This window comes from Mustela nigripes, unplaced genomic scaffold, assembly GCF_022355385.1.
Source record: "Mustela nigripes isolate SB6536 unplaced genomic scaffold, MUSNIG.SB6536 HiC_scaffold_25, whole genome shotgun sequence".
Lineage (NCBI taxonomy): Eukaryota > Metazoa > Chordata > Mammalia > Carnivora > Mustelidae > Mustela > Mustela nigripes.
Genome location: NW_026739441.1, coordinates 89,662 through 106,292, shown reverse-complemented (window position 1 = coordinate 106,292; position 16,631 = coordinate 89,662). Strand labels below are relative to the sequence as shown.

Sequence of the window (16,631 nt, the reverse complement as noted above, 5' to 3'; positions counted from 1 at the left end):
ATGTGTGACCTTGTACAAGTAACTTCGCCTCTCCCGGCCTCAGTTTCCCCCTCTGTAACGAGATGTGGTTTAGAGAAGTGCCGACTGCATAAGCTTGTTGTGAGGATGTCATTAGATGCTGCTTCGTGATGCCTGGAAGTCACCTAATAAATATGAGGTGTTAGTATTGTTCTTTGGGGCAAGAGTTTTGAGCACGGCACACACGTCAGGCCCCCAGGAACAGAGCGGTCACCACGTACACACAGGGGCCTGCCCCCTGCTCCCATGCTGTGCGCAGCCTCATGGACATGCTGAAGTGCTTTATATAGAACGTTAAAGAAAGCGAGATAGGAAATTATGCATAAAGCTTGATTCTAATTTTGTTTAAACACATACACTCACAAAGGCCCGAGGGATACACAGCACATGTAACGAAACTTAATGCTAGATGGTAGAATTGAAGGTGGCTTGCATTTTTACAATTCTTTCCTGTTTCGTTTTTTTTTTTCTTTTATAAATTTCACAGTAGATTGTGTTATTTAAATAGCCATTTTCCAAAAAGAAAGGAAAACAAACATGCTTCTTTCCCTGACTTCCCTACCCCTCGTGCCTTTCATAGGAAGCGGGAGCACTCCCATCTAGGGGCGGCAGGCTCGTGCTTCCCAGGGGTCCTAGTCCAATCCTGGACTGACTGACCTTGAGTTGGGAGGAAGGGTTGAGCTCCCTATCAGTCTGTCTGTGAAGATAGGCTCTGCCTCTGGGGTCTGAGGATGTGCTCTGTGTTCATCCATCGACCTGTGACCAGAGAGGTAGAGCTATCCAGTGCTGCCGGCCGGTGTGAGCTGTTCCACGTGCCCGCATGTCCAAGCCACGTTGTCTGGATGGCTTTCTATAAACTGAAATTTGTCCTTCATCTCCAAGCTCCTTGGCTACTCCGAGCTTGAGTGAGGGCGAAAGGAAAACTTGTGTGGTCACTGTCAAATCACTGGGTCCGCACCTGGATCCTAAAAATGGACTATTCAAAAAGATATTAGCCGTTGATTTTTCTCAAGTTTCCTACCCAGTTTGACATCTAGGACTGTGATATGCTCGGTGTTCACAGGAGGTTCTCATAAGGCCCCCATGGTGGGCTTCGTGGTATTACCTGTCTGAGTCCCTTGTTGGGAAAATGGTCCTTTCTCTGAGCTTTCCATTAAGGGCACTCAGACGAGGGTGGTCTTGGGCATTGTGGAGGACCAAAGTGATTTTTCTGGGTTGGATGTATGGACACATACGTGGATATATGACATGGAGGAGAAAGAAGCCCTCTCTCCGGCCAGATTGCTGATCTTGGGGCACATGAGTCTTGGTCTGCTTGTTAATGGCCCTCTTCCCTGTTACATGTGGAGAGCCGGTTTAAATGTTACATGTGGAGATACAGCTAAGCAGAAAAGATGACTGTGGAACCCCTCTGTCCACCTATTCCTGAAATGGCCTTCCCAGACCAGAACTAGGACATTCCTTTTTCTTATTAAGTGAGTGCAAGTTGGGGTTTTATCTATGGAAATGGAAGGGATCCTGACCGGCATCCTAGAGTGGATGTCTACTGGGTAGAAGTTAATGGCTACCCGAATCCACGCCTCCTTCCTACTCACCCTCACTGAAAAGACCAGGAGGAGTTCCTGTGTCATGACCTTATCCCTCCATCCTCCATCATTGCTGGGTCCCCAAACAGACCAGATGAGGTGGCCATGAGCCCCTTCCAAGTGTACCCATGAAAACTTGGTCCTCCAAACTCTACCCTTTCCTTTCTTCCACTGGTGGACGCAGAGATCCAGAAAGGAGCTCCATCCCCCAAAGGTATGTCAGAGCCACTGGAGTGGGGAGTCCCAATGACTGGGACAAGTTGACCCATGTAGGACAATAGCATGAGTGGGAAACTCACGTTATTGGGTTGAGCCACTGAGATTTGGGGTTGTTGTTTTTGTTTGTTTGTTTGTTTAAAGATTTTATTTATTTATTTGGCAGAGAGAGAGTTCACAAGTAGGCAGAGAGTCGGGCAGAGAGAGAGGGAGAAGCAGGCTCCACACTGAGCAAAGAGCCTGATTCGGAGCTTGATTCCCGGACCCTGAGATCATGACCTGAGCCAAAGGCAGAGGCTTAACCCACTGAGCCACTCAGATGCCCCTGGGGTTGTCGGTTACAGCAGCTACCCTGCTCTAATCACTACAATAGGGTGGTACTTTGGAGGTCATACCAAGAGCTATGACCCTGCGGGGCCTCCGAGCTTTCGTTCCACCAAAGATATTTATTGAGCTCCCATTCTGTGCTTCCCCAGCCCTGCTGCATTTCTCTTTATCCTACTCTGGTCTCCATGACCTCCTTCCCCAACTATCTGTCTTATCTGCATGGACCCTAAGCTTCCTGAGAGCCAGGTCCTTGGTCTGTCTTCTTCCTCTATGCTGCATCCCAGGGTCTAGTTAAGTGTCAGGCATACAGCAAGTGCTCAATAAATATTGATTGGCTGCTTTGCAAAACGACTCCATGCGCAGAATTGTTTGAGGCTTAAGTGAGGTTTTGACTGTGACGCCACATGGCACACAGCAATTCCTCAGGAAACACAGAGTAAAAGGAGCTAAGTAAAGACACCTGCAGGCTGGGCAAGGCTTTCCAAGGGAGTGCAGGCGTTAGCCAGGACTGTCCTACGCCACACGCTCCAGAGTCCGTTTTCTGGTCCCTGGGTCCCAGGGACTCTGGGACTCAGGGACCAGAGTCCCAGAGTCCATGCAGGAGGCAGAACCAGGACAGAGGGGACAGGGGAGGGGACCAATGCTTCTCTCAGGGATCCCCGGTACCAGGGGGTTTGGGCTGTGGTCAGGGTGAGGAGACACTTCAGGAAGCATCACTCTGAAGGCTTTTGCTATGGGAGCAGCCTTGGAGCAGACTTCTCACCTTTGTCTCCGTGTGGAGGTGGATGTGGGATGCCTGATACGCTTCTGGGGTAAAGCTTCCCTTAGCAGTTTGAGATCGCGCCTTAGGAAACGTTACTTGCACTCAGTCTTACTTCTTCGAGACAGGCTCCAGGGATTTATCCCAAGACTCCAAAATAACGTCCAAACCGCACACCTGGCCTAGGGATTGGGAAGGGAGATGACAGCTTGAGCTCTGGGGCCAGAAGGCCTGGGTTTGGATCCTGCCCCTGGCTACTTCCCAGCTCTGAGACTTCAGACTTCCTAGCTTCTCTGAGCCTCAGTTTGCCCATCTATAAAGCGGAATGATAATAATAGTAACCACCCTTGAGGCCTGTTGGGAAGAATGGAGGAGTTAATGCGAGTCAGGTGCACCACACAGCAGTGGCCCCAGGTCTCTCTGGGGATGGTGGGCAGTGTGAATCTCACACCTCTACTCGTGACGGCCCAGATCACTGAAAAGCTCGGCTGTTCCCTCACCCTATGATTGCACTATGTTGCATTTTAGGGTCTTTGGGTCTTTGAGACTCCATTTACTACATCCCAGCAGCCAGGAAGTAAGTCCGTCCTTCCTGTGGGGGACCTGGGTACCCACCACACCCTCTTCCTTGCTGTGTGACCTTGGGTAAGTTCCCAGCCTTCTCTGAGCCTCAGAGAAAGCGACTTGTAGAGGGATGATGATGATGATGATCAAGCAAGATTCTTGCTGTCACTTATATTCATTCCACAATTGTTTTTATTGAGCACCTACTATGTGCCAGGCATTGTTCTAGGCTCCGGGGACATGGCAGTGAACAAAACAGACAACATCCTGGTCCTGATGGAGCTGACATTATCGCAGGGTTGCCACACACTAAACAAACGAGTCAACACATGGCGTACTAGACGATGATAAGTGCCGCAGGAAGTAAGAATTAAACCACGAAAGGGGAAGGGTAGTGGGTTGGGGAGATGCTGGTCAGGGAAGGCTTCCCTCAAAAAGAGCTTGGCAAAGTGAGGGGCCCATGCAGGGGTCTCAGGGAAGAGCTTTGCAGGCGGGCAGGTCCAGAGCACGTGAGTGTGGGGAGACCGGCTGGAGTCAAGGTCAGGCAAGAGCGGGGCCGGTAGGGCAAGACCTCCCAGGCCACTGCAAGGACTTGGAGTTTTCTCAGTGTGCAGCGGGGAGCCATGGGAGCTTATGGGCAGAGGGCATGACCGGACCTCTGTCTTTCTAATAGCATCATGTGGTCGACAAGATGAGATGGCCGCCGTCACAGCCCCTACTGTGCAGGGGCTCATGGGATGCCGTCCGTGGTGGATGCGCTCCACTCCCTCTGTCCAGCAGCCCAGTTGGCCCTGCCCAGCAGGCCCTGTGCTGCCGCTCCACAACCTCATCCCCTCCACCTTGTTATCTGTCTTGACTCCTGCTTGTTTTCCACTTGAGCTGCTGTTCCACCTCGTAACCTGGCCTCATCCCTCCCTTCCCAGAGAACCAGGAAGCAGGAGCAGGGAACAGGTCTTAGCATCCACGTACCAGGTTCAAATCCTCCCCCCCTTGGAATTCCTGGGCCTCAGTGTTCTTCATCCAGAACTGGAGGAGTGATAACGGACTCACCTTCATCTAGTGAGCAGAGCCCCAAAGATCCAACCATGTAAAATGCAGCCGAATGCCATCACACCTGATATTGGAGTTGGTCTGCATTTGCAGAAGAGTGAAGGTGGGAAACTCACGTTGGCCAGCACTCCTGGAGAAAGGCCCAGTGGTCGGTCATAAGGCTCATTGCCAACCATCCCCACTTCCCACTTAACCCAAGACGGTCCACATTTCAAAACAGGTGCTGGACCAAAGTTGGCTACTCATCACGGCCTGAGGGATGTCACTCATAGACACACACACACACACACACACACACTCACAGACACACACACACTCACAGACACACACACACAAACACACACACACCCATGGAGACGGGTAACGAGTCCCGATGTGAACCATCCTAGGGAGCATGCCTAGCGTGTTTGGGAAATCTCAGCTGCTGCCACCCGCTCCCAGCACATCGCATGGGGAAGACCTCATTCCTCCTCTGCTTGGTCCCAGCCAGTGAGAAGGATGCAGGTAAGGACTAGCTCACACATATCACCTATGCTCTGTACAGAGCAGAAGCCATTGGATGCAACTAGAGCCCAGCCAGTGGCGGGTGTGGGTCCCAGTTCTACCGTTTACCTTGTGGCCTGGGGTGAGTCACTACTTCTTGGAGCCTCTGTCTCATCTGTAAAATGGGACAATGCATTCCTCCCAGTAGGGTGAAGGGGACATCCCCAGGCCTCCCTCGGTGCCTAAGGGGCCCAAGAGTTCCTGGCAGAGAGGCCCAGTGGACTTGGTGGTGCCCATGAGAGCTGCCGCAGCATCTGGGCAGAGCAGATTAGGATGCGAACTCTCTCACATGAGTCAGGGCCGGAGAGCTCCCCAGGAAGCCCCGATGAGGCTCGCTGGGGCGGGGACCTGGAGCAGCAGAAGTGGGGTCATTGTTTCCCCTCTACCAGTGACTGTTTCATAGGTCTGCCCTGGACTCAGAGATAAGCAGGACTCACTGGGAGCTTCTTCCCCTCCCTTGTCCCAGGTCAGGGCAAAGAGACCCCCAAGAAACACACCACTTGTGATGACCTTTTATAGGACTGCTGTGCTTTTTGGTACTTCCTGAGAGCCAGCTCTTTCTAGACATTTGCACGGGTTCTGTTCTAGGTCCCGCTCCTGGCCACGTCAGAAGGGACCTCCCAACAACACTTTGAGATGGGTCTCATTGGTATCCCCAACTTGTGGGTGAGGAAACTGAGGCACAGAAAGGCTAAGCAGCTAACCTGTGGCCACCCAGGTAGCCAGCGGTAGGGAAAAGATCTGGGTCCAGGTCTGAGCCTCCTCTCTGCCTGCCTGATGGGGGAAGGAAAGCAGACAGGCCACCAGCCTGTGGCCCAGGCCTCTGGAGCTCCTGGCCACATGCACCCAGACCCCAGCCTGGAGCTGTCGGGGTCCTTTCCGGGGCTGGGGAGAGCTCTGCTGACTCTGCACACCTAGGTGCCCTTCTCTCCGTAAGCTTTCTCCTGCCTGTTGGTGAGAGCCAGCTCTTCTCCCAAGGCTGGGCTCTGGGGCTCCAGCCTGGCTCTGCTCCTTTGCTGGGCAGCCCTCCTCTTCCTCATCTAGGATATGAGAGCAACAGGACAGGTCTCCTCTCATTGTAAGACTCCTCTCATTGTAAGACTCGAGCGGGGGGCTGTGCTCAGGGCAGATGGTCTACAGAGCTCGCTCCAGCCCTAGCAGATCGATCCTTCCCTAGAGTTCTGCGGACTTCTCCCCCGCAGGCCTCTTTCTACCTATTTCCTCCTCTACCTCCTCTTCTGAGGCATATCTGTCTTGCTTTGAAAAGCTTCTCTTTGTCACTTTCCTCTCTTTCTCATGCCCTCCTGGGTCCTAAACCCGGGCTCTGCATTTCTGTGCTGCATAAGCGTAGGCAGAGTGAGAGCAGCCATCCCGGGAGGGGACACTCTCAAACTTTACTCTCTAGAAAATTTTCCTAGGGGATTCCTGAGTGCAGATCCCTGGCCCCACTCCAGAGATTCTGATGGCCTGGGTCCAGCGCAAAGTCAGAGAACCTGTGTTTTTTACTCAGTACCCTCCCTGCCACAGCTCAGGTGAGATAGGCTGGCTCTTGGGCTAGACTTTGAGAAGCCCTGCCTCTGCCCTCAGTTTCCACATCTGCAAAATGGGAGTCAAACAGAACCCACCTCCCCAGGTGGTAAAGATGAAATGATTTGTCCGCAGAGCATGTCTGCATGCTTCTCCGTTTTTCTCTGTCTTGTCTTCTGCCTGATTTCTTTTGTCTCTGTCTTTCCCATTTTCTGGTTCTGGTGTCTTCTTGTTTATCTTCTCTCCCCACCTTCTGCCTAGAAGTGAACCAAGCCCAGAGCTGAAATGGAAGGACTGAAATAAAAGAGTGGCCCTTCTGTAAGGGCTGGGGGTCCCCATGACTTCCGAATGCTCTCCACCTCCCACCCGCTGTCCCCCCCAGACAGAGCATCTCCCGCCCCTGCAGCCCCCACAGTAGCAAAGCCCAGCGAAGATGGGGGATCCATTGTGCAGGAATGGCCCCGCTGCTATGGAAACCAGCGCTTAGGAACCGCTCTGAGAGACATCCATTCTGGGGAGCCGCCTGGCCTTGGGGGAGGGGGAGAGGCCAAACTGGGCGCCTTGGACCTTGCTCTCCCATTATGCGCCCTGTGACGCCAGGCAAGTCACTTAACCTCTCTGAGCCCTCTCTCCCTCACTGGCCTGGGAACGCAGCCCCCATTAGCGGTGGTAATCACGGCCACCAATGACTGAACACCAGGCTGCGGCTCTGAGCCTGAAGACGCGCCTAATTGCCGTTTGCTTTCATTACTGCAAGCTCAAAATATTCTAGTGCCAGCTTGCTGTGCGACCCTGTGCCACCCGGGGGCCACCAAACGATTTCTATGATAGAATTCCCTCTTGTAGAGACAAGGGGTCCGCTCAGAGTCACCCTCTAAGGAGAACACACACACGCACACACCAGCCACGGAACTAAGCTGCCCAAACAGTGTTCCCTCCCACCCCAGCCCCAACTGAGAAACACTCGTTGCTATTGCTGTTCCTCCGTGAGAAAGGAGAAGCAAGCATGAGGTCTGGGGGATGACTCCATCTGCAATGCCCAGTGTCCTGCGGCCGCCTCAGCACTAAGAGCCACCAGGGATTTTCTCTGCTGGGGCATTTACTTCCTCGAAGCCCCCCTGCACTTCCCAAGCTGCTCAGGCCTCCAGAACCACATCTGGGCTCATCAGCATGACCTTCAAGGCTCCCACCACAGGCCTGAAAGTTTCCTCAAAGAGGCTGCGCCCCCCCCCCCCCCCGCCCCGCACTGTGCTACACAGCATAGCCCTCCTCCACCAGGTCCTTCCCTATGAAAGGGCAGGAGCTGCATGCCCCCACCCCGAGGGGCATCGGGCAAGGGCTTCACCCCTCTCTGTGCCTTTGGTTCCTCACACACTCACCCACCAAGACCCACAGCACACACAGCACATCTCCATCCCTGCCACAGGGCAGGAAGACCACGGGTCCCCGGAGCATCGGGCTTCTCCCTTACCTTGGCTCCCATCATCCCCTCTCCTTGGCACTGTTCCCACCTGTCTGTCCAGAATCCTCTGGGATCCTTTGTACACCCCCCCCCACCCCACACTAATGCAGTTCTTCGGAGAACACTGTGACTCGCCCAAGATCACACGGGAAGTGTGCGGCTGCAGAGCCCTGTCCTCGGGGGCTGGGGGGGACCCGGAGTCCTGCTGCTCGGAAGAGCATCCGCGCATTCATTCAGCCAGCCAGGCGTCTGTTTGTTTGTTTTCCCAGCAAACATTTATTACGCCCCAGGCAGGCTGCTCGGTGCTGGGGACCCAGCCATGAACAAGGCCGGCCGAGAATGAGAACGCGCAGCCCAGAGAAGCAGACAGATGCTAAACAAGTAATTACAAGCCTGATGGATGCCATGGAGGAAAAGCAGAGAGAGCTCCAGGAGGGGGCCAGAGGGGACACCGAGGTTCCCATTTGTACGGGTTTTACAGCAGCCTCGCCCCTGGGGCAGTCCTCCAGCCCCTGCATCAGAACCCCCCCCCCCCCCAGGAAGCCTGTTTAAGCCCTGCCAGGCCCGCAGACTAGCATCCCTCTCCCGGGAAGGCTGAACACATGCCCAGGGAAGGCTGCTGTAAGGAGCACAGCTTTAGAGGACTGGAGGGGGTGGGGGACTAATGTTTTCTTATCATCACCCTATCCTGAGCCCAGCCCCCTCCTGCCAGCTGCTGACTAATGGAGAATTAGACCCAGTGTACAGATAAGCAAGCCAAGGCCTAGAAAAGCCCGTTGACTAGCGGGTGCCAAGCAGGGGGACAACCCGGGCCAGTCAGATTCCAGACCTCCAGGCGGTCCTCAGAGAAGACCAGGCTTCTGGGTGCCCAGCACACAGCCCCTCTGAATGTGAAAGGGAACACGAGTAACCAGCACCCAGGGAGCCCAGGGCTACTGCTTACAAGGTACCACCTGTGTGTCCTTCGCCAGAGAGGATCTTAGTGACAAGCTGAGAAGGGGCGCTGACATCAGTATGAGTCACTGTCCAGCCAGGTGCCTCTGTTTCCCAGCTGTGTGGCCTCAGGCAAGCCGTCCAACCTCTCTGAGCTCTCTTTCCCCATCTGGATGTTGGGGCAAGGACTCCCACCCCTCCAGCCTCCGCCGCCTTCCCTCTTCATCCTAACCCTCCTCTCTGGCTGCTCTGGCCTCCGGGCTCTTCTCAAACAGGCCAGCTCCCCTCCTTGCCCATGGCTTCGCACATGCTGTTCCCCGCGCCCGAACACCATTCCTCCAGAGAACCACATATCTTTCTCCCTCCACCGCATCCTTCGAGTCTCTGCTCCTCCAACATCACCCTTTCAGAGAGACTCTTACTCATCCTTCTGGCAAAACCGCCCCTTGCAATAATAATTTAAAAAAATCCAGCACAGGGAATGTAGTCAGTGGCATGGTAACAGCCCTGTGTGGTGACAGGTGGCACGACACTTGCGGCGAGCACAACGGAACATACAGACACGTCGAATCACTAGGTCATGCGCCTGAAACTCATGTAACTTCGTGTGTCAACTATACGTCAATTTTTAAAAAAGAAAGAAAGAAAGAAAGCCATGCTCTACCACCTTGTGTCCCCCGAGGCTCCTTTCTGTTCTCCCCCCGCACGGTCTCCAGCTTTGCTCCCATCTCCCTGCTGGAGAACGCAGGCTACACGCGGCCAAAGCCTCTGTTTCCTTCCTTGTTGTTTCTCCAGCCGAGGCATGTGACAAGGGCCACCCAAGCACACAGGCCTTCTGCATCCCTGGGGCCCGCGAGGACCCTGGCATCCCAGGGAGGCGTCTGGGTGGGACAGGTTGTAAGCAAGCAGTCCCCTTCCTCTCCTTGTGCGGCAGAGGATGGGGCCTCAGCAGAGCGTGTCCCCTGCTCCGCAAGCCTGCTTGGGGTTCCTCCTCCTCTAGCTGAGGCGCTGGAGCAGGGGCAGTGAGCCCCCACTCCCCCGGGCCTCCTCCCGGAGTACCCTGGAACCGGCCGGCAGTGGGAAACCAGGCCCAGGCTTGGCAGGGGCTTGGCAGGGGCTCAGCGCCGAGGGGCAAGGCCCTGCCAACCTCACTCCCCCAAACAGCAACCGATTGTCCCGGCAGCTCCCAAGTCCCCCGAAGACCGCCCAGCCGTCACTCTCTCACGGGGACACCACTCTCAAAGGGACCGGCAGTCTGGCTGCTTCCGGCCACCACAGGGCATGGTGGTCCCGGCCTCATGAGAGGCCCTGGGACTTCCGGGCCTGCTGGAAGCTCACAGCCTGGTGCTTGGCAGAGAGCAGGCGAGGACAGATCCCAGGGCCGCCCGTGCTCTTGGCATTTGTATGCGGGTGCAGGCCTCGAGCATGAGCTGGAATCCATCACCAGAAAATAAAACACTCAGGGAGAGCAGGCCTACAAGACAAACGGCTGCAGGGCGAAGGTAACAGCCCCCCCTCCGCCTGCTCAGTGCTCACTATGTCTTGCTCTCGGGGCGTCTCTGAATGAAGACTCATCTGACCCTCACGACAGGGAGGTGGGAGCTTCTGGAAGTTCCCCTTCTCAGAGAGGGGAATGGGACTCAGGAAAAGCCACCAGCCCGGAGAAGGGGAGTCAGGATTTAGAACCTAGACCTCCTATGTGTAGATGTAGCCCCGTGCCCCTCTGCCTTCCTGAACCTTCCTTGCTGGGGCAGTGGATGGCACTAGGAGGATCTGGTCCCTGGAGTCATATTTCCATAGCAAAACCCTGTTTTTTACATACACGCCCCCTGCCACCACCAGGACTGTGGGTCTGAGCCTGGTCTTGGACCACCTGCATCAGACTGGGTTAGGGAGAGGGGGCGCCTGGGTGGCTCAGGCAGTTAAATGTCTGCTTTCAGCTCGGGTCATGATCCCAGTGCTCTGGGATCAAGTGTCCTATCGGGCTCCCTGCTCAGCAGGGAGTCTGCATGTCTCCCTCTCCCTCTCTCTACCCCCCACTCATGTTCTCTCTCAGAAAAAAACAAATAGATCCTAAAAAACAAACAAACAAACAAACAAACAAACAAAAAGCCCAGACTGGAATTTAGGGAACTTGCTAAAAAGTTCATTCTCAGGCCAACACAGGACCTGCTGGGTGCTGACTAAACTCTTTTTGGCTCCACCCTAACAGATTCGGATGCTCGTTTGAATTTGAGAAACACTGGCTTAGAGACAATTGTGACCTAGACAGAACAAGTTTTTTATTTGTCAGGTAATAGACCTTTCGAAGAGCTGCCTATGTGGGATCTGGAGGCAACGGTAAGAACTAGTATTTACTGAGCATTTATCATGTGTCAGGCCCTCTTTTAAGCACCCCATGCTCATTTCATCCTCAAAACAGCCCCAGAGAGGAGGTCATATGATGATTTTTATCCATTCTACAGATGAGAAAGTGGAGGACAGGCTGCTTACGTTCCTTTGTACAAGGTTGTGCAGCTAAAAGATGGCAGAGGCAGGATTTGAACCCAGGCAGGTCCCCTCAGGGGGGAGACTCCAGCACCTCTTAGAGCTCAGCTCAAATCGGGTCCATCTCTGCCCGCCCACTGCTACCCACTCACCCCTCTCCTGGATCCCACAGTCTAGTGGGAAAGGAAGAAGTGTGCATAGGTTGTAAAGCTTCATGGGGAAGTTTGCTAAGGGAGGGGTCTGTGTAGCCTGAGACCCCTAACCCAGAATGGAGAGCTTGTTGGAAAAGCCTCCTGGAGGAGGCCCTTGAGAATTGGGTTCCCACAGATGAGTAGGAGTTTGCAAGATGGCGGTCTTGTACAAATCCCTGAAGCATGCACGGAGAAATGCTATGGGACAGCTCCATGGGGCTGGGGGAGCCCTTGGCAGCTTGGAAAGGACTTGAAGTCCTAGCTAAGAAGTTGGACTGCACCCTGAGGAAGACAGGCGCCGCTGAAGGCTGCAAAACTGTCTTGATTTGCAGAAAGCCTTGTAGAGCCATGGCCTGACAGTAGCTGGCAAGTTCCTTCCTCGGCCTGTGGGGCATCCAGGAGGGATGTTCAGGAAGTCAGAGATACTTGGCAGTCATTGCGGGGGCGACCCTTCAGGCCGAGGTGGGTAAGGTGACCCACTGAGGGGAGATGCAGGAGGGGGAGGCCCCTATGGGACACCCCTCAAGTCCTAACCCCCCAACCTTTGCCCATATCAGGAGTCTCGCCCTGACCAGACCTCTCCCCTGCAGAGTGTCACACCCATTCTTCCCTCCCCATATTCTCAGCCAGCGGTGGGGACTGATGCTTGTCCTGCTGTCTTCCGAGAGACACGTGATCATTTGGAGGTAGCCCACCGTATCTCTCTGGGTGGCCTCAGCAACTTCCAGGTGCCTTGGACACGCTTGAGGCACTCTGTGTGAATTAAGCCAGGGATGCCTGGTGATATGGGGTCGCAGGATGGAAATTTCCAAGGGGGCAAGCTTTGGGAGCTTTCCTACCCTACTCTATCTCCGGGCAAGGGCATAGAGTCCCACTCCCTCCCCGAACCCCAGTGCGCCTGGGAGCCAGTCATCACCCTCCACAATCCTCTCCGTCTGTAGATACAGATGCTAATATGTAACTGACAGAGAAATAGGGTCTCAAGGGGTCACGAGAATAAAGCCCTAAGGAAGGGATGGGGGAGGGGGTCAAGTCCTGAAGTGCATGTCTGGACGCCATTGGACCTCCATTTGAGGGTACACAGATTCCATCTCCAAGTCCACACAATGGGGGTCAGAACGGTATGCGGTCATGGGGAGACTGAATGAGCAAAAGGCCTTCACACAGTGGGCCTTGCTTTAAGGTGGTTAGAACAGGACTGGTGACTTCCGGGGGCCCTAGCCCTTCAGAGAAGCTGGTGGGGAGTGGGCAAGGGGGCCGGGAGTGCCCCAGCCTGGCCTGGGCTAGAGGCTGGGGTAGGAGGTTCATGGGCCAGGTCACAGGGAGAGCGGAGCTGTGGAGCTGGCACTGGCAACCAGAAGGTATTTGCATCAGATAATGGGGAAAGTGCCTCGTTGTTCCATTAACTAGCATAGCAATGACTGCAGCGGAGAGAAAGGGTGCTGAAACCCACAGTGGGGGCAGGGGCTAAAATCACTGCCCAGCAACCAGAAGGGGGAGATTCCAGGAGTCATGAAGCTGGGCTTCATCCTAGACCCTCAGCCCCCCAGCCTCAAGGCAGCGGGAGACCCAACTGGGGACAAGATCGAGAAGCGCATTGCTGATCCCACAGTGGCAGCAGTCCCAGGAAGGTCTCTGGAAGAGGGAACCGCAAACACGGAGGCCCTGGGTTGGATCTGGCCAGCACATCCAGGGCAGGAAGGAGGCCAGGGCAGAAGGAAGGCAGACAGCACGGCCTCAGGGCAGGGAGGAGTGAGGCACCGGGCAGAAAGGGTAACTACAGGGCTGGGGTTTGATTCTAAGCACCCCAGTAGCCCTGGAGGTTTTCAAAAGCAGGGGAGGGACGTGACCCAGTTTAGATCACTTAAAGGCCTCCTGGGTGCTGGTTGGGGAAGGAGAGCAGGGGCCAGGGTGGGAGCAGGAGAGCCTGGAGCGGGCCCACACAGTGTCAGGGGCAGGCAGGTGGTGTTTGGGGATGGTGGTAACATAGGCGAGGTGGAAAGTGGCAAAGGGACTCAAACTGGGGTTTCAGGTGCTGTCAACAGGCCCTATGAATGGGTGAGGGGGTGAGGGGAAGAGAGAGGTTGAGGGTGACAGGGAGCTAGATGAGACTCTATGCCAGTAAACGGTTTCCTTAGCAAGGGGTCTTGCAGAGTCCATGCTTGAGAAACACTGCCCATCCAAAGCGCAGAGGGTCTGGCCCGACCTTCTTCCATTATGCAGGCCGCCATCCTGGCTCTCAGCTTCCTGGGTTGGGCCAGATGACCTCGGAGGGGAGAACGGAGGACTCCACACTGGAAGCAGCCAGTGCGGGCAGTGACAGCGTGAGTGCCGGGCAGGGACATGCCCAAGGCCACTGGGCTTGTTAGGGGCAAAGCGAGACCCAGGAACCACGTCTCCTGATGCTATAAAAGTCCCCGCTGGGATCTGAAAAGTCTGTGATTGCCCAGGCCTGAATTCCAGCGGCACCTTCCTCCAGAATCCACTGAGAAACTCGTTCTGAAGACCGTTTCCTGAGCCCGAGGCCTCTGAGGTCTTCACCTCAGAGTCTCACACTTGCTGTTTCCTCTTCTTGAACTTTCTTCCCAGGACTGCTCTCCACCCTTTCCCCTAGCCGTCCTGCAGAGGCTGGCTCCCTGGGCCTGTGGGATTTCCCAGCACAGGTCAGCGGCTCGGGCAATCCCAGGGGGCAGTTCACTCCCGTCCTGCCTCACCTCCCTCCACAGCTGACTTGGAAGTGCTCCCCAGCTCTGTGCCAGGAGAGGCTGGCATGGATGCCAACACCCACGCCGTGGCGCCACATCTTCCCCCCCGCCCCCATAGGCCGGCCCTGGCTCCTGGGGGCCAAGCCACATAGGATAGACCCACTTTTCCTGCTTGGATCCCACCGAGGGAATCACTACCCAGCAACCAGAAGGGGGGAGATTCCAGATTCTTCCTCCTCACCCAGCTCAGATGTGAGTCAGGGAAGGTCCCGTAGACATTTTCTCTCTGTCCCCCTCCCTGGTTTACCAGGGCATGGGGCAGGCCCAGCCTAATATGGTGAGGAGGAGAGGAGGAGTCAGCCGGAGCAAATGCACCCTGTGTCTTGCCTGGAAACGTCATCTGGGAGCCCCAAGCCGACGGGCATTCCTTCCTTCTGTCTCCAAGGCTCTGGCCCGATGCTGGACCCAGACTCGGGATTTGGGCCTCATAGTTAACCCCAGGGTGGTCCCTGCCTCACTCGGGGCCAAGTTCAGACAAGAGGCAATCAGGGGCTTAAGTGGCTGCCAGAGAAGGCCAGCCGCCTAGTTATTAAATATTAAGTGGCAAGAGCCTGAGAACGTAAAATTGCAAATGAGACTTTGGAGCAGATGTTGCCAACAGCTTGGACCAGTGCTCACAGTTGGGACCAACGGGGGAATTCAAGTCACCAAGCTGGGCTGCTGGCAACTGCTCTGCTTTTACTGGGCACCTGCTGGGTGCCAGGCTCTGAACCGGATGCTGTATGTAGAAAAATTGATCAGGCCTAACTTCAAGGGGTTCCTGGTCTGGTAAAGAAGACGAACACAGGAAGCAAAGACTCATGATCTGCGGGGTTAAGTTCTGGGCCATGGGTAATCCTAGTAGAGGTGTGGGAGACACCTATAAGAGGGTGGGGGATAGAGGCCTCGGAGGGGAAATTCTGAAGGATATATTTGATCGGTTAGTCATTCAACAAATCTTGAGTACCTATATGGTGTGCCAAACACTGCAGCAGATGCTGGGAAATAAAATATTAAATAAGTCAAACTCTTTCTCTCATGGCACTTAAAATTGAGTGAGACCTTGCATTCCACAGAGGGATAAAAGTTTGCATCATGACAAAGAGGCAGAGAGGAACAAGCCCACGCAGACTGAAGAAGTTCAATAGATTCAAGGTAAGTAGGGAATTCAGCGGGCTGGACATGTGTGGAGGGACAGATGGGACAGTTAGCAGTCAGGGCCTGAAAAGCTGCCATGCTCAGAAGTTTGGTTGAGTCCTGGAGGAGGTCAAAGTACAGTGGAATGACCCTTGCAATAGGACCAACCTTTTGAGCTGTCATTCTGAGGAGCCGTAAGAGGAAGGAGATAACCCAAGTGGGCATCCTGGGGAATGTGGCTGCCTGGTTTGCAGCCCGCTCGTCCCCAGGGCTGGGTTACTGAGCCTCCATAGCTGAGGACCCCAGGAAAGCCCTGCCCTGGCTCTCCTCATACCTGCAGGCTGTTACACCAGCTCCTGAACGCTGAAAATACATCCCGAAAACACAGGCACCTTTGTCTTTGAGGGGAATACAGTCCTAGCAGAAGGTGGCAGAGGTAAGATGACAGCCCAGACCATTCAGGAGACAAGTCCTTGCCAAGGGAAGATTCCAGTTCAACATCCCCAAGAATGTCCCAGCTGAGTAGACAAGCCTCTCTCCACTGCCCCATCCAGAGCCAAGGGGGAGACAGGGTGAACTTTCAAGGTCATTTTTTGGCCATGATTCTATACAAAGAAAGGCAAGAGAACAGGGAGAAAGAGAAGATCTGTGTTTGAAGATACTAATATCCCAGGAGGATTAGAGTCCTCAAACATGGTTCTAAGAGTCGAGAGTTACACGGGGCTGAGATTCTAGAACTCACCAGATCTAGAATTCTAGAATTCTAGAATCCTGTGACTCTAAGACTCTAGCTCAACTAGAAGGAAAATATCATAGACATCACATCCTCTTCATAAAATCCATACTTCTGGAGAGAACCCTGCACCCCGAACTCCCAAGCCAAGCAGGCGTGTTTTCCCCTTTCTGCCTTTAAACTGTCTTCTTGCTCCTTGGTGTTCTGCTCATCTGCTCCCCCCTCCACAGTCCCTCCCCCAAGCCTGGCAGCCACACATTTGCCATCTGCATACAACCCAGTGATTAGCACAGCCATGCAGAGCAGGAGAAGAGGGGTTTGAAGCCCTTACTGCCTGCCAGTCAGAGGGCCTT

At 54.6% G+C, this 16,631-nt stretch overlaps 1 long non-coding RNA gene across 1 annotated transcript; it reads right to left on the bottom strand.

The window, feature by feature from the left end:
- Positions 1-3,755: 3,755 nt before the first annotated feature.
- LOC132008064 (uncharacterized) lies at positions 3,756-9,969 on the bottom strand. Its single transcript, XR_009401533.1, has 3 exons — positions 9,654-9,969; positions 6,690-6,848; positions 3,756-4,651 (listed from the first exon to the last, which is right to left on the bottom strand). It is a non-coding gene; the product is annotated as an uncharacterized LOC132008064 (long non-coding RNA).
- Between the last annotated feature and the right edge of the window lie 6,662 nt (positions 9,970-16,631).